The 26,294-nt window shown below is 41.7% G+C and overlaps 1 long non-coding RNA gene across 1 annotated transcript in view; it reads right to left on the bottom strand.

The window, feature by feature from the left end:
• LOC134355985 (uncharacterized) overlaps positions 1 to 26,042 on the bottom strand; it is a 41,452-nt gene extending 15,410 nt beyond the window's left edge. Inside the window, exons 1-2 of the long non-coding RNA XR_010020246.1 lie at positions 25,976 to 26,042; positions 22,857 to 23,019 (exon numbers count right to left, since the gene is read on the bottom strand). This is a non-coding gene — a long non-coding RNA (uncharacterized LOC134355985). The remainder of the gene's footprint in view (positions 1 to 22,856; positions 23,020 to 25,975) is intronic.
• Positions 26,043 to 26,294: the final 252 nt, after the last annotated feature.

The raw sequence follows: 26,294 nt of genomic DNA, 5'->3' as shown, positions 1-26,294 counted from the left end.
ATTGCAGGGGAGATTAAGCACATTAATCCTTTAGATCATAAGACCATTAAACATAGGAGCAGGATTAGGCCATTCAACCCATTCAGTCTGCTTCACCGTTCCATCAGGGCTGATTCAATGCGCCTCTCAGCTCCATTCTCCTGCTATCTCCCTGTGACCTTTGATACTCTTCAAAACTCTTTCAACCTCCGCTTTAAATATACCTAATAAGTTGGCCTCCACAGTTGTCTATGCCAATGATTCACCACTCTCTGGCTAAAGACGTTCCTCCTTATCTCTGTTCTAAAGTACTGTCCTTGTATTTTGAGACTGTGCTGCATGATCCTAGACTCTCCATATCCACCCTATCTAGGACTTTCAGTATTGGGTAGATTTCAATGAGATCCCCCCACCCCACCTCATTCTTCTAACCTCCAGCGAGTACAGGCTCAGTGCCATCAAACACTCAAACATTAACCCTTTCATTTCTGTGATCATTCTTATCAACCTTCTCTGGGTCCTGTCTAATACCATCACATCTCTTCTTAGAGGTGAGGCTGGAATTTGCTCAGGATAGTCTTTTGAGTCTTTTGAATTTAGAAGGATGTCAGGTGATTTTAAATTTTTAACAGGGCTTGAGAGAATAGGCATTGAGTTGATGCTTCTCTGTCTGGTTGCTTAGGACCAAGGGTTAAAAGCTCAAAATAAGGGATTGGCTTTAATGACAAAAGTGAAAAGAAATTTCTACGGATTTCTCTATGCGAGAGGACAGTGGAGGCTCACACCTTCAATATATTCCAAGTAGCCTATAATATATTTCTATGTCTTGAGGGATTTAGAATTGGTATGAGAAAGGTGGCACACTGCCAAGTTCAAAGTTCAAAATATAGTTATTATCAAAGTACATTTATGTCACCTGAGATTCAGTCTCTCGTGGGAGTTCACAGTAGAACAAAGAAATATAATAGAAGTCATGAAATACTACACGTAAACAAAGACTTACAAATAACCAATGTAAATAAGAAGATAAAATGTTCAAATAAAGAAAACAAGTAATAATAATAAATAGTAAATGAATAACACCAAAGTTGTAGAGTACTTAAAACTGAATTCATCGCTAAAAGATCAACCATAATTGCTTTGAATGTGAGAAAAGGCACAAGGCACTGAAAAGCCCACGCACGCTTTTACTCTTTATGTTCTTATAGTCAGAATGGTCTCAATTGCCCTTTGGGACTTCTTTTGGTTTGTTCAGGTCAGTTTGAGTGATTTCACCAAGTAAAGGTTCATCTCTCTGGTTCAGAGTTGGCAACCTCTGACACCGAGTTCAAAGATCTGAGAGGAAATTATCAGCGTCATGAGCAAACTCAAGTGCGGGAATCCCAGAGACTTCAGCAGTTCAAACAAAACAAAAGAAGTACTACAGAAATTAACTAGCAAATACTGACAAGAAGTCTAGCAAACTATACAGAATCTTGAATCCTGAAGAACTGAAATCGTTCGTGATCCACAACCACTGAGCAAAGAGTGGTTGACAAGCTCCCCGTGAAATACATCCAGGAGTATGCAACAATTCAGGACCAATCAGACAGCCCCAGTGTCCAGACAAAGCAATAATGCTCAAAGACAATAACTACATTGAAAATCCTGTGCTAATTCAATGACCCCAAATTGAATAACAGTGATAAATACAAAGGAAGCTTAACAATCCCCATGATACCAAATGAGATACCTGCAAAATGAAGAGAAAACCCAGAGATAGTACAAAGGCAAACAACTAGGTATAAAAGGTAAGCACTCCAAGAACTCTGCATACCCATGAGGTTCCACCAAGAAAATACGATCCACATACTAAATGAAAAAAACCTTTTCTTTTTTTTTAAAAAACCTCTGGTTGTGACAGAAATATGCACTAAACTGGTTGATATTGCATGATCAGAAGTAGGAACATAGAAAATAGGTGCAGGAGTAGGCCATTCGGCCCTTCGAGCTTGCTCCGCCATTATGATCATGGCTGATCATCCAACTTAGAACCCTGTACCAGCCTTCCCTCCATATCCCCTGATCCCTTTAGCCACAAGGGCCATATCTAACTCCCTCTTAAATATAGCCAATGAACTGGCCACAACTGTTTCCTGTGGCAGAGAATTCCACAGATTCAGCACTCTCTGAAGAAATTTTTCCTAATCTCGGTCCTAAAAGGCTTCCCCTTTATCCTCAAACTGTGACCCCTCGTTCTGGACTTCCCCAACATCGGGAACAATCTTCCGGCATCCAGCCTGTCCAATCCCTTTAGGATTTTATACGTTTCAATAAGATCCTCCCTCAATCTTCTAAATTCCAACGAGTATAAGCCTAGCCGATCCAGTCTTTCTCATATGAAAGTCCTGCCATCCCAGGAATCAATCTGGTGAACCTTCTTTGTACTCTCTCTATGGCAAGGATGTCTTTCCTCAGATTAGGGGACCAAAACTGCACACAATACTCCAGGTGTGGTCTCACCAAGGCCTTGTACAACTGCAGTAGTACCTCCCTGCTCCTGTACTCGAATCCTCTTGCTATGAATGCCAGCATACCATTCGCCTTTTTCACCCCCTGCTGTACCTGCATGCCCACTTTCAATGACTGGTATACAATGACACCCAGGTCTCGTTGCACCTCCCCTTTTCCTAATCAGCCACCATTCAAATAATAATCTGTTTTCCTGTTTTTGCCACCAAAGTGGATAACCTCACATTTATCCACATTAAAATTGCATCTGCCATGAATTTGCCCACTCACCTAACCTATCCAAGTCACCCTGTATCCTCTTAGCATCCTCCTCACAGCTAACACTGCCGCCCAGCTTCGTGTCATCCGCAAACTTGGAGATGCTGCATTTAATTCCCTCATCTAAGTCATTAATATATGTTGTAAACAACTGGGGTCCCAGCACTGAGCTTTGCGGTACCCCACTAGTAACTGCCTGCCATTCTGAAAAGGTCCCGTTTATTCCCACTCTTTGCTTCCTGTCTGCCAACCAATACTCTATCCACATCAATACCTTACCCCCAATACCGTGTGCTTTAAGTTTGCACACTAATCTCCTGTGTGGGACCTTGTCAAAAGCCTTTTGAAAATCCAAATATACCACATTCACTGGTTCTCCCCTATCCACTCTACTAGTTACATCCTCAAAAAATTCTATGAGATTCATCAGACATGATTTTCCTTTCACAAATCCATGCTGACTTTATCCGATGATTTCACCGCTTTCCAAATGTGCTGTCATCACATCTTTGATAACTGACTCCAGCATTTTCCCCACTACCGATGTTAGGCTAACTGGTCTATAATTCCCCGGTTTCTCTCTCCCTCTTTTTTCAAAAAGCGCGGTTACATTAGCCACCCTCCAATCCTCAGGAACTGGTCCAGAATCTAAAGAGTTTTGAAAAATTATCACTAATGCATCCACTATTTCTTGGGCTACTTCCTTAAGCACTCTGGGATGCAGACCATCTGGACCTGGGGATTTATCTGCTTTTAATCCCTTCAATTTACCTAACACCACTTCCCTACTAACATGTATTTCCCTCAGTACCTCCATCTCACTGGACCCTCTGTCCCTTACTATTTCCAGAAGATTATTTATGTCCTCCTTAGTGAAGATAGAACCAAAGTAGTTATTCAATTGGTCAGCCATGTCCTTGCTCCCCATAATCAATTCACCTGTTTCTGTCTGTAGGGGACCTACATTTGTCTTAACCAATCTTTTTTCTTTTCACATATCTATAAAAGCTTTTACAGTCATTTTTTATGTTCCCTGCCAGTTTTCTCTCATAATCTTTTTTCCCTTTCCTAATTAAGCCCTTTGTCCTCCTCTGCTGGACTCTGAATTTCTCCCAGTCCTCAGGTGAGCCACTTTTTCTGGCTAATTTGTATGTTTCTTCTTTGGAATTGATACTATCCCTAATTTCCCTTGTCAGCCACGGGTGCACTACCTTCCCTGATTGATTCATTTGCCAAACTGGGATGAACTGTCTAAGAATGGCTCCAATCAAAATTAACACTTTTTATGTTGGTGATTTGACATTAATAGTTTCTGTTGGGCCAGGCATTGACTATGTGTTCTCATATGGGCAGGTCAATGACTCCCTCACTGCTATTTGGATGAGGTAGGAGTCTCCATAAGGTTGTGGACAGTAGGTGTATCCAGGGATTTAATAATGGATTTGGGGTATTTGACCTTTGTAGGAATAGGAGGACAACTTTAAAATTCACAGCAAAGTCATTAATGAAGATAAGGAAGGGAAAACATTTTAGTAAATTTTATGGGTATGGAGAGGGTTGCAGGAGAAAGGGAGACTCTAATTACAGAAACCTAAAATGTAGTGTAAAAATAATTAGGCAGAAGAGAGGAAATTGCAGAATGAAATTGCCACAGATAACGAGCGATCAGTCAAGCATTAAAGGATGATGCTGTTACTGAGGTTGGAATGTAGATTAGTGCCTGATGCATTAGAAGCCAATCAAATTGGTAAGTGAGATGATGAAGCAGGCGTTTAAGTTTGTAAGAAAAGTAGTGGCCAAGGGACTAAAGAGACATGAAAGTAGACTGGTAAAATATTCATAAACAGGGCTCAAATGGAAATCACTGGAGAGCGCTCAAGTAAGATCAGGAAAAGGAGGGGCCACAGCACAAACTCAGAAGCTCATTAATAGCCTGGAGCTCCTGGAAGACTGATGAGATTCTAGTTGGATTAAAAATGCCCAAAGCATTCCCCTGGTAGTTATTGTCCTATTAGTGTGACATCTATTGTGAAAAAAGACAGAACTTAAAGGAAGCATTTTAGCTATAAGCCCGATGCTTATGGAAAGCCGAGATCATGTCAAATTCTGTGTAAATGCAATTAATGAATGAGCTTTGAGACTCTCTCCTCCAGCTTTATACAGATGGAGCTCCATGATAAAATAGGCCATAAAACACTGCTGAATAAATTGGGAGCCCCATCTCCAGATGTTTGAGACAATTAACTGGCCAAAGTGGCCACTTACTGATGGGAACAGACTGCACAGGGGGCAGTGATTTTTCTCAATAATTAATTTTGCTTTCATAAAGATTATTAATAGTAACTTGCATAGGAAAGGAAGGTAGTTAAAGAGAAATATTATTTAATAAAGCAAAAGCAACTTTAAGAATGAGCAATCTCAAGATTATTCCTTCAAAGGAATGAGAAGGGTGTGTTCAGAAAATGGTACTTTGTGCAGAAAGTTAATTCTGTGGACAGATCGGGCAACAAAAGTCAAATGTGAATTTTGAACATAAAGGGATTATATTAGTAGGCCCTTTCAGTTCTTTGAGCCGCACTGCCCCAGCAGCCTATGGCAACACGAGGATATCAGGGTTACCTATGGCAACACTGATTTAACCCTAACATAAACATGGGAAAATTTACAATGACCAAATAACCTACCTGGTCTGTCTTTGGACTGTGGGGCGGGTGGGGGGGGGGAACCTGAGCACCTGGGGGAAACGCACACATTTCACAGGGAGGATCTACAGATACTCCTTACAGAGGGTGCCCGAATTACACTCTGAATTCCGATGCCCCGCGCCGCAGTAGCGTTGCGCTAACCGCTTTGCTACCGTGCTTCTGCGTGTGAAGGGGAAACTAATCAGTGTCAGGTAGGTCAGGCTGAACAACTAGGATTAGCGTGGTACCTCCATCTACGTTTGTATTAAACATCACAAAGAATAAAATATAATACTTAGAAATGTACTGTAGTAACAGATATTATGAAAAGTACTGCAATGAGAGAAAGATATTGATATTAGATTTCGAAAGGACTTCAGCGCAATGCTGAAGATGTGATTCAGTGTGGGGATTATGGAACGATTGACACTAGAAATTCAAGGGACAACCTAAAGCAAATCTTATTGGAAACACAGGAAATAAACGAAGGTGGAAACTCTTAGCTCTCCATATCTGAGATCATCAGATCGCTTATAACTAAGGTATTTCAATACAGGGAAGAGAGAGGAAGAAAGCTTGAGAGACAATAGACATTTTAGATCAGAGAGAGAGGGAGAAAGGACTGAGCCACTGGAGAAGTGCTTTGTGTGAAAGTGAAAGGAAGCAGGCAATGAATTCTCCAATAAACTGGAAGCCGAAGCTGAGCGGAGGGGAGAATATCTTTCAATTTCGAAATGATAAACTGGAAATACTTTGAAAGCACATTTTGTGGCTCTCCACCTTAAACTAAAAATAAGAGTCAAAAATATGCTCTTTGGATTTTTTTCATCACAGATGTACAGGTTCATATGTAGAGCAGCATGATTGATAAAAAAAATGTAAGAAAATAGGTACAGAAGTTGGCCACCCAGCCCCTGAAGCCTGCCCTGTCATTCAGTATCATCAGGGTTAATTCAAAGATAGGCTTTATTTGTCACAGGTATATCAAAACATCGAATCGTATGACGAAATGTGTCACTTGCATCAACCACCAACACTGAGAACGTGCTGGGTGCAGAGCATGAATAATGCCATGCTTCTGGCACCTCCATAACATGCCCCGAATTTACTAATCCTAATCCGTACATTTTTAGTAGGGATTTCAGTCGTTTAAGGGCCTGGGGAAAGAAGCTGTTTTCCATCCTAACAGTTGTCCTAACACTAGATTACCTCCTCCTGCCTGATGCTAAGGGGTCAAAGAGATTGTGAACGGATAATGGGGAGTCACCTAAAGCAGCTGTAGCTCATACATCCTCAACTTTCATCTCCAGGAGAAATCTTAGAAACTATTCTTGTGCCAGAATGGGAGAACCTTCTTAGTCTCATTGCCTCCTTTACGGTACATGTTTACACTCACACCCAACTGTAAATTCCAAGTTGAGTTTATTATTCATATTGTAGGCACAGGTAGTGAACAAACAAATCATTTTCAGTTTACCTTTCAAAATTGGATTTTGCTCGGGGAAAAAACCAAAAAATAAAGTAAAAAAGATGCTGAACAGTGTTGGGGTAAAAACATGACATAGAATCTGTACTCTGGGAACAATATCTTTAAACTAATGTAATTAACTGTGAGGGGCTTTATAACATTCAGCTAGTGTCTTCCACTGTGAAAAATGACACAAAATACATATTGAATTTGGCTGCCATTTCTTTTCCCGTTACCTCCTCTTCAGCATCATTTTCCAGCAGTCTGATGTCCAGTCTTTATTATGTATATCTGAAAAATGGTATACTTCTTTATATTAACTAGCTTACATTTATATTTCATTGTTTCTCTCATCATTGCCTTTTAGTTGCCTTCTGTTTGTTTTTCAGCATCCTGCTATTTTTTGTTAAATTGGATGGTCTCTCTTTTGCATTTGTTTTGTCTTTGACTTCTCTTCCAGCCACCGTTACTTCCTCCTTCCTTAAAAAGCTTCTTCTTCTTTAGGGTGAAATGATCCTACATCTTCTGAATTATTCTCAAAAAGTCCAGCCATTGCATTTCTGCCATCATCCCTGCTAGTTTACCCTTCCAATCAACTTTACCAGTTCCTTTTTCATGCCTCTGTAATTCCCTTTACTCCACCCTAATACTCATACATCCGACTTTAACTTCTCCTTCTCAAAATGCAGAGTGAATTCTATCATATTATGATTATTGCCTCCTAAGGGTTTTTTTACCTTAAGGTCCCTAATTGAATCTGGTTCTGTGCATAACAGCTATATCCGGGCTCTACCACAAGCTGCTTTAAAAAGCTATCTTGCAAGCATTCTGCAAATGCCTTCTCGTGGGATACAGCAGCAACCTAATTTTCCCAATCTACCTGCATACTGAAATCCCCCATGACTATTGTAACATTGGCCTTTTTACATGCCTTGTCTACCTCCCATTGTAATTTGTACCTGGCTGTTGTTTACAGGTTTGTATATAACTCCCATCAGTGTCTTTTTAACCTTGCAGTTTTTCACTCATAAGGATTCAACGTCTTCTGATCCTATGTTACTTCCTTCTCAAGATTTTATTTCATTTTTTGCCAACAGAGCCACCCCACCCCCTCTGCCTACCTGACAGTCCTTTCAGTACAACGTATACCCTGGGTTAAGCTGCCAACTGTGATCTTTCAGCCGCGACTCAGTGATGCCCACAATGTTATACCTGCCAACTTCTAACTGTACTACAAGATTATCTACCATATTTCATATACTGTCTGCATTCAAATATAGCACCTTCAGTCCTATATTCACCGCCCTTCTTTTCAATTTTATCTCCCTGTTGCCTTATTCCTTTATAAAGTTATTGTCTTTTTTATTCTGGAGACTTCAGCAACCTCTCCAGCACTCTCCTTCCTATTCACTTTATTCATACTTTTCCAAGTTGTGGAACCCACTCCCCTCCTGTGTTGCTTAAAGCTGTATCTACAGCCCTAACTATGTGATTCACCAGGACCCTGGTCCCACTATGGAGCCCATTCCATTAGAGCAGCTACTTCTGTCTCACTGGGTATGCAACCCAATCTGCTGCAGGAAGACAAAATAAGCTGCAGATGCTGGAATGAGGAGAAGCACACAAAACCCTGGAAAAGCTCAGCAGGTCTGGCAGCGTCTACGGAGGAAAATGGACAGCTGACGATTTGAATCGAGGCTCTTCATCTGGAGTCAGGTGGAAAGTCCAGGTCAAGCATCACAACCCAAAATGTCAACTGTCTATCTCCCTCCATTGATGCAGCCTGACATGCTGAGTTCCACCAGCACATTTTATGCTTCTGCTGGAAGAAACATTGTTGCCTCCACTAATAATGTTGAGGAAACACCTCTACTCTAAGATTCCCTTTGGTTTGCACATTATTCTGACATCTTATAATTTATAAAATCCAGTCATCTCAGAATTGTTGCCCATGCCACGTGCTTGTGAGTGCAAGAATAACATAATCAGGTGTGTTAATGTGTGGCTGAGGGGCTGGTGTAGGGGGCAAGGCTTCAGATTCCTGGATCATTGGAGCCTATCAGCGGTGGCAACTGAGTTCGACGATCTAAATAAAAGCACAGAAGGGATAAGCAGAGAGGCCATTGTCGGGAGTAGGCCAGTGGCGAGAATAGAAGCGACAGGCTTTGACTCATTCACGCTTCGACGAAAGCGGGCTTCGGTGACGTAGTGGCTAGGTGGACTTGGTTTCTGGTTTCTCTTTGCATTCTGTTGAGGAATAGAAAGTATGTCGGTAGGGTTAGTATTTTGCACTGGGTGTCGGATGTGAGAATCTTCCAGTCTCCCAGATGGCCACATCTGCGCCAGGTGCATCGAAATGCAACTCCTGAGAGACCGTGTTAGGGATCTGGAGCTGCGGCTCGATGACCTACAGCTTATTAGGGAGAGTGAACAGGAGACAGGGAGGAGCTCCAGGGTGTTAGTCACCCCGAGGCTGCAGGAGTTAGATAAGTGAGTGACGGTTAGGGAAGAGCTCAGATAGTAGAGAGCACCCCTGTGGCCATCCCCCTCAGTAATCGTTATCTCATTTTGGATGTGGTTGAGGGGAATGACCTGACAGAGGAGGACCACGGCGATCGGATCTCTGGCACTGAGCCTGGTTCCGTGGTGTAGAAGGGAGAGAAGAAGATGAGGATTGCGGTACTCATAGGGGATTCCATAGTGAGGGGAACAGACAGGAGGTTATGTCACCCTGATAATGATACCCACATCATGTGTTACCTCCCAGGTTCCAGGGTACGGGATGTTTCGGATCGGGTCCAGAGTATTCTGAAAGGAGAGGGTGAAGAGCCAGAGTCTTGGTACACGTTGGTACCAATGACACAGGTAGAAAAAGGGAGGACGTCCTGAAGAGAGAATTTAGGGCGCTAGGTAGGAAGCTGAAAAGCAGGACCTCTAGGGTAGTAATCTCAGGATTGCTGCCTGTGCCATGTGCTAGCGAGTGCAAGAATAGCGTGAGCAGGCATATTAATGTGTGGCTGAGAGACTGGTGTCGGGGGCAGGGATTCAGATCTCTAGATCATTGTGCCTCTTCTGGGGTAGGGACAACCTGTACAAAAAGGACGGGTTACACCAGAACCCAAAGGGGTCCAATATCCTAGCGGGCACATTAAATAGAGCTATTAGGGAGGGTTTAAACTAATTTGGCAGGGGGATGGGAACCGAAGTGATAGGGCTGAGGAAGGGGAAAACAGAAATAAATCAAAGATAGTGTGCAACAGAGATTATAAACAGAACAGGCAGGAGATGAGGCTTAATCACAGCCAATGGTATGAGTTAGAGGGCAATAGAAGTATGGTACAGTTAAAACAGAAAGAAACAAATACTGGACTGAAAGTGTTATATTTGAATGCACGCAACATAAGGAATGAAATGGATGATCTTGAACTTCAGCTACAGATTGGCAAATATGACGTTGTGGCCATCTCTGGAACTTGGCTAAAGAATGCCTGCCATTGGGAGCTGAACATCCAAGGATATGCGGTGTATCAAAACGGTAGGTCAGCAGGCTGAGGGGGTGGTGTGGCTCTGTGTATAAGAAATATTAAATAATTAGAAAGAGATGACATAGGATTGGAAGGTGTAGAGTCTCTATGGGTTGAGTTAAGAAATGGCAAGGGTAAAAGGACCCTAATCACAGTTTTATACAAGCCTCCAAACAGCAGCTGGGATGTGGATTACAAATTAAAGCAGAAGATATAAATGGCGTGTCAGAAAGGCAATGTCATGATAATTGTTGGGGATTTTAACATGAAAGTGGATTGGGAAAACCAGGTCAGCACTGTACCTCAAGAGAGAGAATTTGTAGAATGTCTAAAGGATGGCTTTTTAGAACAGCTTGTTGTTGAGCCCACTAGGGGATTGACTGTGCTGGATTGGTGGTTGTGCAATGATCTGGAGGTGATGAGAGAGCTTAAGGTTAAGGAACCCTTAGGGAATAGCGATCACAATATGATCGAATTCACATTGAAATATGACAGGGAAAAAATAAAGTCCGATGTGTTTGTATTTCAGTGGAATAAAGGAAATTACAATGGCATGAGATGGGAACAGGCCAAAGTTGACTGGAAAGGGACATTTGTAGGAAGGACAGCACAGCAGCAATGGCTGGAGTTTCTGTGAAAAATGAGGGAAGTGCAAGACAGATATATTCCAAATAAGAAGAAATTTTCAAAGGGAAGAAGGACACTACAGAGGCTGGCAAGTGAAGTCAGAGCCAAATTAAAAACAAAAGAGAGGGCATACAAGGAAGCCAGAGCTGGTGGGAAGTTTTAAAAACTTGCAGAAGGAAACTAAGAAGGTCATTAGGAAGGAAAAGATGAATTATGAGAGGAAGCTGGTGACTAATATCAAAGAAGATACTAAGATCTTTTTTAAGTATATAAAGGGTAACAGAGAGTCGAGGGTAGATATAGGATCAATACAAAATCATGCTGGAGATATTGTAATGAGAGATGAAGAGATGGCAGAGGAACTGAATGCACATTTTGCATCAGTTTTCACAATGGTAAACGTCTGCAGTATACCAGACATTCAAGAGTGTCGGGGAAGTGAAGTTTATGCAGTGAAAATAACAACTGAGAAGGTGCTCAGGAAGCTTAATGGTCTGAGGGTGGATAAATCTCCTGGACCTGATGGAATGCACTCTTGGGCTCTGAAGGAAGTAGCTGGAGAGACCGCAAAGGCATTAACAATGTCTCTCAAGAATTGATAGATTCTGGCATTGTACCAGAAGACTGGAAAATTGCAAATGTTACTCCACTTTTTAAGAAGAGTGGGAGGTAGCAGAAAGGAAACTATAGACCTGTTAGCCTGACATCAGTGATTGGGAAGTTGTTGGAATCGAATGTTAGGGATGAGATTACAGAGTATCTGGAGGCACATGGCAAGATAGCCCAAAGCCAGCATGGTTTCCTGAAAGGAAGATCCTGCCTGACAAACCTACTGCAGTTCTTTGAAGAAATTGCAAGCAGGGTAGACAAAGGAGATGCAGTAGACATGGTGTACCTGAATTTTCAGAAGGCCTTTGACAAGGTGCTGCACATGAGGCTGCTTAGCAAGACAAGAGCCCATGCAATTACAGGGAAGTTACTAGCATGGGTGGAGCATTGGCTGGACGGCAGTAAACAGCGAGCGGGAATAAAAGGATCCTATTCTGGCTGGCTGCCGGTTACCAGTGGAGTTCCACAGGGGTTGGTGTTGGGACCGCTGCTTTTTATGATGTATGTCAATGATCGGGACTACGGGATTAATGGATTTGTGGCTAAATTTGCCAATGATACAAAGATAGGTGGAGGAGTGGGTAGTGTTGAGGAAACAGAGCCTGCAGAGAGACTTAGATAGTTTAGGGGAATGGGCAAAGAAGTCGCAAATGAAATACAATGTTGGAAAATGTATGGTCATGCACTTTGGTGGAAGAAATAAATGGGCAGACTATTATTTAGATGGGGAAAGAATCCAAAATGCAGAGATGCAAAGGGACTTGGGAGTCCTTGTGCAAGATACCCTAAAGGTTATCCTCCAGGTTGAATCGGTTGTGAAGAAGGTGAATGCAATGTTGGCATTCATTTATTTCTAGAGGTATAGAATATAAGAACAGGGATGTGATGTTGAGGCTCTATCAGGCACTCATGAGACCACACTTAGAGTGTTGTGTGCAGTTTTGGGCTCCTTATTTTAGTAAGGATATACTGACATTGGAGAGGGTTCAGAGAAGATTCACAAGAGTGATTCCAGGAATGAAAGGGTTACTCTATGAGGAACGTCTGGCAGCTCTTGGGCTGTATTCCCTGGAGTTCAGGAGAATAAGGGGGGATCTCATCGAAACATTCAGAATGTTAAAAGGCCTGACCAGATGAGATATAGCAAAGTTATTTCCCATGGTAGGGGATTCTGGGACGAGAGGGCACGACTTCAGGATTGAAGGATGTCCTTTTAGAACTGAGATGTGGAAAACTTACTTTAGTCAGAGGGTGGTAAATCTGTGGAATTTGTTGCCATGAGTGGCTGTGGAGGCTAAGTCATTGGGTGTATCTAAGGCAGAGATGGATAGGTTCTTGATTAGCCAGGGCATCAAAGGGTATGGGGTGAAGGCAGGGGAGTGGGGATGACTGGAAGAATTGGATCAGCCCATGTTTGAATGGCGGAACAGACTCGATGGGCCGAAAGGCCTACTTCTGCTCCAATATCTTATGGTCCTGTAATTATTTCTGTACCTTTGGATCCAGATCCTGGAATTCCTTAACTTCATTGCGGGAGCAGGGTCATTACATGAACTGCACACTATTTTAAGAGCAAAATCTACTGATGTTTTCTTGGAACAGAAGTAGGCAAGAAGCATGCTGAATGCATTTATAATAAAAATTTCTTATCTTATGACAAATACAGGCAAATTGCCAGTAGTCAGAAACAAGTCCCTAGGTCTGAAACTCATAGTACAAACCTCAAGAAAGAATAGAAAATTATTCAGCCTTTCATCTCTCCTTGTTCCACAGAGCCTGTACAACCTAACTATTATAGAATCATTCCCACAAATTGATCTTTTTATATGCATCATGTACAATTTCCTTTTGACTCAAACCTACTCAAAGAATAGGTTTCTTATTCTGTAATGTGTTCTTGTCATTCATTTAGCCATCTTTTTCCTTATAACTAGTTCTGTCATAATCTCCAATCAAGCTATCGAAACTCCCTTCAAATGTAATGCAGTATTTACCCTAGACAGTGCCTAGAAATTGGATTTCCCCCACATTTGGAGTTAGTGTTATTGCCAAATAGAATGTCATTAAAATTTGCAAAATTGGATTATTCTTGCTTTAGAGCACAGTAATTAGGTGTAAATGTAACATTTCACAGAGACAGCAATCATGGTTCAAGTCCCTTCGCTGTCTGTAAGGAGCCTCTGTGTTCTTCCTTAGACCGTTTGGGCTTCTTCTGGGTGTTCCGGATTACTCCCACATTTCAAAAACATATGAGCTAGGGTTAGTAAATTGTGGCCATGCTATGCTGGCATTGGAGGCATAGTGACACTTGTGGGCTGCCCCCAGCACATCCTCGAACTATGTTGGTCATTGACATAAATGACACATTTCACTGTATGTTTCAATGTTTCAATGTACTGGTGACAAATAAAGCTAATCTTTAATCTGATTTTTAAGAAATCATTATCAGTATGTACTCTTTTAGAAGCATTAAAATCTGACCTGCACATTTCATAGCAATTGCCACTAATTAGGTAGGGAGCAACAATGGGTTTGCATAGGAAAATTAACATAGTCCATTGCAGCACTGTACAGGCCATTTGGCCCACAATGTTGTGCCAACTTTTTAGCCTACCGTAAGATCAATCTAAAGGCTGATTTGAACTTTTGCGTCAAATGGATGCCGTAACCTGTGTAAGTGGCCTACGTGCGTTGCGAGCATTTATACTTGTGCGTTGGTGTGTCTGCGTCGCACTGCAATTCGGGCATATCGCACATGCTCACACACCTGCTCGTGCAAGACTTCGTGGACATGGTAGTCTTTCTCGGGGTAAACAAGTTTAAAGTGAGCGTCCTTTTTCGTAAAAGCGAAATGCGTCCTCCATAATTTCGGAGGTCTGTAAAACTTTATGGAAAGCATTGCAGCCAGAGTTCCTTCCCTGCCCTTCAGTCGCCCAATGGGAAGCTATTGCAGCGTAGGAGGAAATGCGATGCTACCAAGCAGACCAATCACAGCTGTTGCGGTCTGCGTTGCCGCGACGCGTAGTTACATTTTGGGAGAGGTGCGCATCAGACTACGGTGTAGGGATCCACGTAGGCTCTGCATAGGGTTCGCAGCTACGCCGTACCTATGGCGTCAATTTGACGCACAAGTATAAATCAGCCTTAACTCTTTTCTCCTATGTTGCCCTTCTCTTTTCTATCATGCATATGCTATCTAAAATTTCTCCGTAATGTCTTTAATGCCTCTTCTTATCGCATCTACCACCCCCCCCCCTGCAGGGTACTCCATTCACTCATCAGTCTCTGTGCAAAAAAAAACTTATCTCTTACATCCCCTCAATACTTTACTCCAATAACCTTAAAAGTCATCTTAAAAATAACCCCTTATATTAGCCATTTCTGCCCTGGAAATAGTCTCTGATTATACATCTGATTGATGCCTCTCGTCATCTTGTGTACTTCTATCAAGTCACCTCTCATCCTCTTTCACACCACACCAGAGAAAACAGCTCTAGCTCACTCATCCAGTCCTCATAAGACATAGTCTCTAGTTCAGATAGCACCCTTGCAAATCTCCTCTGCATCCTCTCTAAGGTTTCCACATGCTTCCTATAATGATGCAACCAGAACTGAACGCAATATTCCTGGCATCGTCTTATCGAGCTGCAACATTACCTCATGGCTCTTGAACTCATTTCCCTGATGAATGAAGGCTAAGACACCATAAGCCTTTTTAACCGCCCTATCAACTTGTGCGACAACATTTGAGGTATCTACGGACCCACGTTGGTCAGTGTTGTTGATGTGATCCCTTGCTGGTAGACTGGAGAATACAGCCTGAAGCAGGCCTCTCCCGAGCATGGACTGGGCTAGTTTACTCACCGTGGCCAAGATGGCCCCACACTTATTCTATCTGCATCCTAGCGTCCTTGATCTCCATTTATCTCAGAGAATGTTTTAAATCTATATATTCTGAACACGGTCATGAGGTATTCCAGGAGGTAATGAAATAACAGCAAAGTCTGTAAATTGCAAAATTCTAATCCATTTTCATGTAGGTCTCTCAGCTTCATCATGGTGTAGTTTTGATTTAGTGTGAGATGAGAGTGAAATTTGTAAGTTGTAAACTTTTAAACCATTTTCAGTCTGTAAGTAAATAATGGGCACTGACTAAACTACATGGATAACATCATCGTGTGCAGGAAATAAGCGAAGGAAAAGACATTTGTGTGTGAGTGAATAGGACAGTGTACAGTAGCCAGAAATTCATAAGAGCGAGCAAATGCTTCCAATAATTTGCAAAATTGTGTTTTAAATGTGATATTTATACATAATAAAAGAAGCAAGTGGATCCAATATCAAGGCAGCTGTGTTCGACCTCTCTCATTTCCTCCAAGACATGCAATGACTCTGCACATGCACTTAATCTCTTTTTGCAATTTATCTGCAAGCTTCCCTCTTTGAGAAATTCTTTCGCAACGCAAATTCTACCTTTAACAAAATTTCCCATTTATTTACTCTTTGACTCAAATATTATCTGAGGTTAATTGAACAAAACCAAAAGAATAAAACCTAGAGAACAGTATGCCTTTTAAAATGCTTTAAAGCAACTGAACATAGCAATCTCTGACAGTTGCTTTGCTGGTGGGCTGTCAACTGCACGTTCAGTTGACTGTTGATTTGTACATTTACTCAGTTATCACATTATTAGGTACATCTGTGCTCCTGCTCGCTAATGCAAATATCCAATTAGCCAATAATGTGACAGCAACTCAATGCATAAAAGCATGTAGACATGGTTAAGAAGTTCAGTTGTTGTTCAAATCAAACATCAGAACGGGGAAGAAATGTGACTTTGACAAGGAATGATTGTGTGCCATGTGGGGTGGATTGAGTATCTCAGAAACTGCTGATCTACTGGGATTTTTACACACAAAAAGTTTACAGAAAATGGTGCAAAAACACACAAAAAAAAGCAACGAGTGGCAGTTCTGTGGCGAAAATACCTTGTTAATGAGAGGGGTTGGAGGAGAATGGCCAGACTGGTTCAAACTGACAGGAAGGCGACAGTAACTCAAATAACCATGCGTTACAACAGTGGTGACAAAAGAGCATCTTTGACAACATAACATGTCGAACCTTGTAGTGAGCTACAGCTGCAAAAGACCATGAGCATACACTCAGTGGCCACTTTACTAGGCACAGGAGATGTCTAATAAAGTGGCCACAGACTGTATCTGCAAACTTCACACCTTGAAGACGCCTCTCAGAAAAAGATTTTGACCCATTGACAAAATTTCCCGTCTTCGATTCAAATATTATACAAAGATAATTGAACAAATGTCAAATATATAATACTGAAAGTATGCCTTTTAATACGCTTTAATACACAAAAAGCAAAAGCAACTGAACGTAGCAATTTCTGACAATTGCTTTGCTGGTGGGTTGTCAACTGCACATTCATTCGATCGTTGTTTGCTCTACATTTTTCAACCAGTCGAATTAGCTCAATCAGTAGTGGAACATTTCGGGTGCGTAGATGTCAGAGGTTTGCTGGCTGTACTTTATGTTAATGCAACTTTAATACTCTCTAATGTTGCCAATCTGTATTTTATTCCTTGGTGACAAAGCAGTGGTTTCTTTAAATGCATTTCTCTGACTCCTGGGTTACTAATGAGGTCACTCCAAACACAAGCTTCAGTCTGAATTATTCAGATATTTTATGCTTTGTGTTCGGGTACTTGACATTTAATCCAACAGCAATATCCTGATGTTGCATGCTGTCAGGTCCGAGGCATTACCTGAAATGAGATTTATGAATGTAATGTTCCAAAAAAGCCCATGAAAGTGACTTAGTAAGAAAAGTAAATCTCGTCTCAGTGGTCACTTCTGGGTGGGGAGAATGCTGGCAAGTTCATAATGACAGATTACTATAACTGAATAATTGTAACCATCTGATGAATAAGTAAGTTCTTGAGCGGCATAAACATTTTGATTTGTCTTAATTGGAATCATATCATTAAATTAGAACAGTACACTCAGTGGCCACTTTATTAGGTACACCTGTCCAGCTGTAGACATGGTCAGAGGTTCAATTGTTGTTCAGACCAAACATCAGAATGGGGAAGAAATGTGATCTAAGTGATTTTGACTGTGGAATAATTGTTGGTACCAGATGGGGTAGTTTGAGTATCTCAGAAACTACTGATCTCCTGGGATTTTCACACACAACAGTCTTTAGAGTTTACAGAGAATGGTGTGAAAAAACAAAAAGAAAACAAAATCCAGTGAGCAGTAATTCTGTGGGTGAAAATGCTTTGTTAAATAGAGATGACAATGGAGAATGGCTAGCCTGGTTCGAGCTAACAGGAAGACAACAGTAACTCAAGTAACCACGTGTTACAACAGAAGTGTGCAGAAGAGCATCTCTGAATGCACAATGCATCAAACAGTCAACAGCAGAAAACTACGAACGAGCATGCAGTGGCCACTTGAATAGTTACACAAAACTATTGTGGCCACTGAGGGTAGAATTGCATTAAATTAGAACACTAAATAATTCTAATTAGCACAGGAAGAGCTTCTTCCCTGAGGCTGTGACCCTGCTGAATCTCACATCACAGCGCTAAGCAATATTGCACCCATATTGTACTGTCTCAGTACTTTTATATTTGTGTGCTGTAGCACTTACTTTTTATTCACAGTTATTTTGTAAATAACACTGTTCTTTGCATTTCTGGTTAGATGCTAACTGCATTTCATCGGCTTTGTATCTGTACTCGGCACAATGACAATAAAGTTGAATCTAATCTAATATTATCAGCAATCCTCTTCCCATGGAACATCATCTAACTCCTTCCATCAGTTGCTCCTTTCCCTCACCCTTCACATTTCTGTCAATACAGTATATTTAATACTTTTGTTACAGCTACTCCAAGTGATGGGGAATTCTGCATTGCAACATTCTCTCAAATAAATAGGCTTCTTTTCAACTACTTATTAGTGACCAGTTAATAACTTTTAACTGATTCAGAAGTTTTAAAGGCAGATATTTCCAGTTGTGAGAAAATACTAAAAACCGTAAGATATAGGAAGCAGAATTAGGCCATTTGGCCTATAGACTTTGTTCTACCATTTAATTGTAGCTGATTTTTTTTTTACTTAATCCCATTCTCCTGTCTTCTTATAACCCTTAACCCCTTTAACAATCCAGAGCATTTCATACCCTGGTTTAATGACTTAGTTTTCCAGGGAAAGAAATTCCACCCCTCTGGCTGAAGAAATTTCTCCTTATCTCAGTTCTAGAGGGATGCTCCCTCTTTGCCGAGGCTGTTCCCTCTGATTCTAAACTCTCCTGCTAATGGAAACATCGTTTCCACATCCACGCTATACAGGCTTTGCGGTATTGAAGTAATTGTGAAGTAACCGTGGAGTGAAAGAAGCATATACTCAAATGCACTATAGTAGTTGCGAAATAATTTGTGTTTCGTTTATATTACTGTTGCCGGGTCAATGGCTGCTATGTGGTAAAACCTCTGATAAAGTACTTTGTCAATGTTAATGCCTTGGTGTGCTGTGGTTTTATTATTATAGCTTGAAGCATGAAAATCCACTGTCACGTTCAGACAAAAGAAAACACAAAAAAATCAGTTAAGTTTTACCAGAGTAAGGGTAACTAGCAATGCAGTAATCTAGCAAGATAATGTTGTTTCAGTTAGAGCCATAGAATCACAAAGAAGTACAGCACCGAAACAGGCCCTTTGGCCCATCTAATCTGGGCCTGCTCCCGTTAACCTGCACCTGGACCATAGCCCTCCGTACAGGGCCCTACATTCCATATATCTATCCAAACTTCTCTTAAATGTTGAAATCAAGCTCACATGCACCACTTGCTCTGGCAGCTGCTTCCACACTCTCACAACCCTCTGAGTGAAGAGGTTTCCCCTCATGTTCCCCTTAAACTTGACCCATGACCTCTGGTTGTACTCTCACCCAACATCAATGGAAGAAGCCTGCTTGTATTCACCCTATCTATACACCCATTTTTAAATAAAATCATTCAATAAAGAGTATCTTATTAATTTCAATACTGATATATGATTTATTATTTGGACTTGAGTAACTCAAAGGTGTGAAACTTCTATTGGTGTTATAGAAAAAAATCTCTGGCTAATTGGAATAAGAATTGCCTTGGCGATCTTTAACATCTAGATCAAGGGCAGCCCTGCAGAATTCTACTGCCTGATCTATCCCTAGGGTATCTATAAGTTCAGGGCATTATCTATAATGATCGTGTAAGGGTCTGAAATGACTGCTGTTTTAGTGTATCAGTTTTCAAAATATTTTATGAATATGAGCAGGCTGACTATTAACGCTTTACTGAATTTAATGCTTATCAAGAGAAGATAGAAGCTTTCCTCTTTCAGACAGCGGGTGAGCTTTAAGGAGTCTCTTGTTGGGGATCGCAGGAGCAGGTTGCAATGCAAAACTGGCACTACTTTTCCCCCAAGCTCATTAAAGGAAATACGCACAAAATGCTGGAGGAACTCAGCCAGTCATGCAGCATCTATGGAGGGGAATAAACAGTCAATGTTTTGGGCCGAGTCCCTTCATCGGGACTGGAAAGGAATAAGGTAGAATGTTTGGGGGAGGGGAAGGAATACGAGATGGCAGGTGATTGTTAGACCAGGTGAGGGGACAGATGGGTGAGTGGGAGAGGGGGGATGAAGAAAGAAGCTGGTAGGGGATAGGTGGAAGAGGTAAAAGGTGTGAAGAAAAATTATTCTAATAGGAGAGGATCATGGAAAGCAGAGGCAAAATAGAGAGAGGTGATGGACAAGTGGGAAGGGAAGAAGTGAAAGGCGAACAAGATTGAGAAATGGAAAAGTGGAGAACGGAGAAGGGAAAAAAAATTACCAGAGGTTGGAGAAACTAGCCACCCTATGACTTCAGCGAAAAATCCAAGTTGTTCTGCGTTGGGCTACAAACTGCTTTTATGAGGCTCACTAGCCTTGAGAGCTGGTCTGAGACAGTTCAAGTAGATTTAACACTTGCAAATCAATGAGTAAAGAGTTTGAGCACGTCTGCTTCTTTCAAACAAAGCTTGAAAGCAATGTTCAAACATTCACTTAAATGAACATTTCCTTTAAAATCTTCAACGAATGTCAGAAGTCTGCAATCTAAGAAAAATCTACATAGATTTTAATCACCTGGCCTTCTCCCTATGTTACATCGCTTCCCATTAACACCATCTATGAATCCTCCAGAGGTGCTGTTTTTATTGCAGACTATCAATTTTACAGAGCAGTAGTCATAAAAATATTATAAAATGTAATGAATCAATCTCCTTATGAGCAGCTTGAGCTTTATGATGACTGAAGTCCAAGATGAGATGATCCAGATTTTTGCTGTCTTGTGTTTTATTCATACCTGTCTCTGCCCTGTTTAAATACTCTAATAATCTGGGCACTCCACTTCACAGGGAGGCTGCAACATAGAAACATATAAAACCCAATCTCTCATGAAAGCAATCGTCTCTCCCACTGACTTGTCTGTACTTGCTGCTGCCTTGGGAAAGTAGCCAACATAAACAAAGACCCTTCCAAATGCGGCCATTCTTTCTTTCCCCCTTCCTATTGAGCAAAAGATATAAAAGTTTGAAAGCATGTACCACTAAGCTCAAAGACAGCTTTTATCTGCACGGAGTGCTGTCGCGGGACAGTAGCATCCATCATCAGGGACCCCACCACACAGGTCATCCTCCATTCTCATTGCTGCCATCAGGACTCACCACTCAACACCACCAGGATCAGGAACCTCTCATTCATCAGGCTCCTGAACCAGAAGGGATAACTACACTCAACTTCACTGAACTGCTCCCACAACCTATGGACACACTTTCAACGGCTCTTAATCTAACGTTCTTGATATTTATTGCTTAACTTTGTTTCACTTTTGTATTTGTAAAGTTTCTTGGCTTTTATATATATTCATTGTCCACTCTGTTGGGTGCAGTCTTTCATTGATTCTATTATGGTTCTTGGATTTACTGAGTATGCCCGCAATAAAACGAATCTCGGGGTTGTATACGGTGACATATATATGTACATTGATAATAAATTAATTCAGATTTTTTGAACTTTGTTATGAGACTTGAAGGGACCATTTATGCAATAAAGATGAAGTCTTGAACTCTCAATTTACCTCCTTGTGGCCCTTGCACTTTGTTGGTTTACCTGCATTGTATTTTTCTGTAACTCTAACATTATAGTCTCTATTCTGTTCTTTAAAAATTTCCTTTTGTACTACCTCAATGTTCTTGCATCTGGAAAGTTCTGTCTGTGTGGCATGCAACAAAATTTTTCAGTGTGTCTTGGTTCATGTGACAATAATAAACCAAATAAAAATATTTTAAAATGGTCCTCACAAATATGATGTTCCATTTGAGGTTTCCCCAAATTACTTTATCTCACCCTTGTCCTGGCCTAAGTTAGTATTGCTTAAACCCTGTTTAAGTAACTCCCTTCTTTCTGTCCCAGTTTCCCCTTAAAGCCTCCATGTGGTAGCAAGTTCCACATTCTAAGCACTCTGTTGGCTCTCAGGCTCTCTTTGTGGATCCGTTAGTCTCAAGAGACCATGGATTTGCGCCTTGGAAAGTTTCCAGGGCGCAGGCCTGGGCAAGGTTGTATGGAAGACCGGCAGTTGCCCATGCTGCAAGTCTCCCCTCTCCATGCCACCGATGTTGTCCAAGGGAAGGGCATTAGGACCCATACAGCTTGGCACCGGTGTCGTCACAGAGCAATGTGTGGTTAAGTGCCTTGCTCAATGACACAAACACGCTGCCTCAGCCAAGGCTCGAACTAGCGACCTTCAGATCACTAGACAAGTGCCTTAACCACTTGGCCACGTGCCAATATATATACATACTTTTATAATATATGAACTTTGAACTTTGGTTAGAGGAGTTCCACTACTGTAACTACCATCTTTGTACCTCCTTAACTTGGTCATCGTTTCACCTGGATGTATTACATTTTCTGACTTGCCTTCTGGCATCCTTTCCTCTGGTGTTATTTCGGTGCCAATGAGTAGAAACTATCCCGATTTCCTTGTGGCAGGTTAGTTTTCACCTTGCACGTTTTACTCCAGCAGTGAAACATAGACTCGTCGCTGCATCACAATCACAGCAAAAGCCCTCTGCACCATTGACTATACCTGCAAGTAGCACTGCCACAAGAAAGCAGCGTCCATCATCGAGGACCCCCACCATCCAGGGCATGCTCCCTTTTTGCTGCTGCCATTGGGAAGGAGGAACAGGAGCCTTAGGTCCCACACCACTAGGCTCAGGAACAGTTGTACCCCTTCAGCCTTCAGTCTCCTGAAACAGTATGGATAACTTCATTCACATCAACACTGAACTGATTCCACAACCCATGGACTCATTTTTAAGGACTCAACAACTCCTGTTCACTGTAGTGTTTATTTACGCATTATGATTATTTTATATTTGCACAGCTTGCTTGCTTTTGCACATTGATTGTCAGTCTTTGTGTGTAGTTTTTCATCAATTCTGTTGTATTTCTTTGTTTCCACTGCAAATGCCTGCATGAAAATAAATCTCACAGTAGTATTTGGTGACAAATACCTCCTTTGATAATAAATTCACTTTGAATTTTGAACTTTGAACTTTGAGGTGTATATCACTTTCTGGCAGGCCGGCCATGTGGCCAATGTTCACTGGCCTTGCTGCGACATCATTAATAGAGGCGATCTCAGGCACATTGTCTTTGACTACCAGCTATTCCGCCAAGAGTGATAGGATAGTGATGAACGACAGGAAACTTAACTGACACGAGACTGAAGATTCTGGGACCTGGGGGGATGGGAGCTCAGCAGGCTGATCCTCATCCATGTCGGAGAAAAGAATTGTTAATGTTTTGCGTTAAAACCTGCCTTGGCTGTTTCCTCTGATTCTCCTACTCTTCCAGATTTCACAAACCTCGAGCCATTAGCATCAAATATAAACATTCCCCCCGGTCTGATTTATTGTTTTAATTTACAGATACAGCACAGGAATAGGCCCTTCTAGCCCAGTGATCCTGCGCCACCCAATTACATTCATGTGACCAATTAACTCATAAGTCTTTGTAATGTGGAAATAAACCAAAGGACCCAGAGGAAACCTGGCCACTGGGAGAACGTTACAAATCCTTACAGACAGCAGTGGAAGCTTTAAAAGCCTTATGCTAACTGCTGCGCTATCGTGCCATTCCCAAGATCTTCTACCTTAGTGCAGGCATCAGATGGAACACATTCCCACTCTGCTGCTTACAGGTCAAACTCACTGGATTTAATTTTTAATCCCCAAAGTCATTTAAACTGGGTGATATTATTGAACCCATGGTACACCTCCTCTGATTTGTAATTCAGTGGAAACCAAACTGGTGGCTCGTATATTGGGTTGCCACAGTAACGTGACACTATTGCAGCTCAGGGCATCAGAGTTCGGAGTTCAATTCTGACGCTGTCTGCAGGGAGTTTGTATGTCCTTTCCACAAGTGCGTGGGTTTCCTCAGGGTGTTTCAGTTTCCTCCCATGGTCGAAAGATGTCCTAGTTAGTTGGTTAACTTGGCAGTGTAAATTATTCTATGATTAGATGAGGGTTAAATAGGGGTGTTGCAGGGCTGAGCAGCTCATTGTGCCAGAAGAGCCTGTTACATGCTGTATCTCTTAAAAAAAAGTAATAAGAGGCTGACTCAACATTGCCCTCTACACCCACCATCCAGAAGCAAAATGCTGAGAAATCACCCATTTTCTTTATCCAGGGCTCTCATTCTTATCCAGTGACAGATTTAATTTCCCTTCAGCCAGAATTTGGTTTCAGAAATAATCTTTAGTGTAAACCTTCAACACATGTTAACATAGACTAGGAAGGATTCGGGCAGCTCATGGAATAATATTAGCTGGCACTCTTGTCGTAAGGTATAAAGAAAGGATTACATCTTGTAGAAACATAGCAATCTGAAACTTAATTCACTGAGTTTACAGTTCAGGCTTGCAATCCAAATATAAAAGAGAATAATTAAAAGATGAAAGAAGTTTGAGCAAGTGATTGTGCAGCTGTCAGGCAGTAGCTCATTTCAATATCCTTATATATTAAAAAATGAAAACAGTTAACTTTTGAGATTTATTTTACTTACTTACTTCAGCCCATCACCCCTACTGGGGTGCAGCTCACCAGAGTTCTCTATCCCAGGCCTGTCTTTCAAGTTGTCCCCATTTGCAGCACATTTTCTTGAGGTGAAGGTTCTTTCTCTCCCAGGGATGAGATCTTTGGAGCTTCTGCCGGCATTTTTGTAGCTCTGGGTTTTTATGGGATGGGGGTTGCTAGTCACTCTCCTCCTTTCTCAGCTGAGCTTGGGACAGTCCATGGCGGAGTTTTGTCATGTCAGCAGGCTGGATGGAGAGCGAGGTGCCTCCCAGTGGAGGTTGGTTGTGGGGGGTTGGCAGCCCTTTCCTTAGTTAGAGTCTTCAGCATTTTGGGCACCGAGGGAGAGGGGAAGAGGAGAGCCATCCGCAGTACCACCCATGCGGCAGAGAGGACCTCAAGATGGCTGTGGCTCAAAAGAGGGGAGCCATGGAGTCATGAGTAGCTAGCCATCTGGACACAAGCTGGGGTCTGATCAGCCCCGCTGGGTCACCTGGAGGAGGTCGTTCGATATTGAAAGACCCGAAACACCCGATGATTCCAGGAACATCACTGAAGATGTGTCCAGAAGCATCAGCAGATGTATGTACACAGCATTTCTACATTTACAAACGTTTGTAAATAGTTTGTCAGATGTTTCCTGCGAAATGCAGTTTCTGTATGTATTGACTGCATTAAAGTGTGTAGTGTGGCTCCACTGTCATTCCTCAACCCCTTCCAACCCCTTCCAACCCAAACTTTCTGAGAAATTGATCTATTCTGATTTCTTACACACCTCCATTTCATCCTTGTATTGGAAAACCATAGAGAGCGTCATACTCTGTAGTTCCCTCCATGAAACTTCCTGCTTCTCCAATGCTCTCTTGCCTGGATCAAGACACCTCAGATTCTCATCACAGAACAGGAAGAGGCTCTTCAGCCGTTGAGTCTGCTTGACCACTTTATTACGCTGGTCCACTTTATTCTCCCCACAGTCAGAATCAGAATCAGGTTTAATATCACTGACATATGTCGTAGGAGTAGTTCTGACAGTACAGAGCAATACATTAAAGAGCTAAAAATTGCAATAAGAAATATATAAAAAGTGAGTTAAATAAACAGTGGAAAAAGAGAGCAAAGATCTCACCCTGAAGTTTGAGTGTTTTCTCATTTTCACGGAAGCTGCTTGACCTACTGAATTCCTCCAGCGTTTTGTTGTGTTGCTTTGGATTCCAAGCGTCTGCAGAAATTATTGTGTTAAATATAGTGAGGTAAATGTCATGGATTGGTTCATTTTCTGTTCAGAAATATGATGGCGGAGATCTCATTAGATTCACACCCCACCCCCAGATTCCACCATTAGGGGGGATTACAGTGATCATTTAACCTACCACCCAGGGTTCTCTCAACATGAAAAAGATCCAGGGTTGGGTATTCACAATTATTGTTCAATCAAGAGCAAGTAT

The sequence above is a fragment of the Mobula hypostoma genome, chromosome 13 (assembly GCF_963921235.1).
Source record: "Mobula hypostoma chromosome 13, sMobHyp1.1, whole genome shotgun sequence".
In the NCBI taxonomy this organism is placed as follows: domain Eukaryota; kingdom Metazoa; phylum Chordata; class Chondrichthyes; order Myliobatiformes; family Myliobatidae; genus Mobula; species Mobula hypostoma.
The sequence above is the reverse complement of the archived record's forward strand: the minus strand, read 5'-3'. Positions and strand labels throughout refer to the sequence as shown.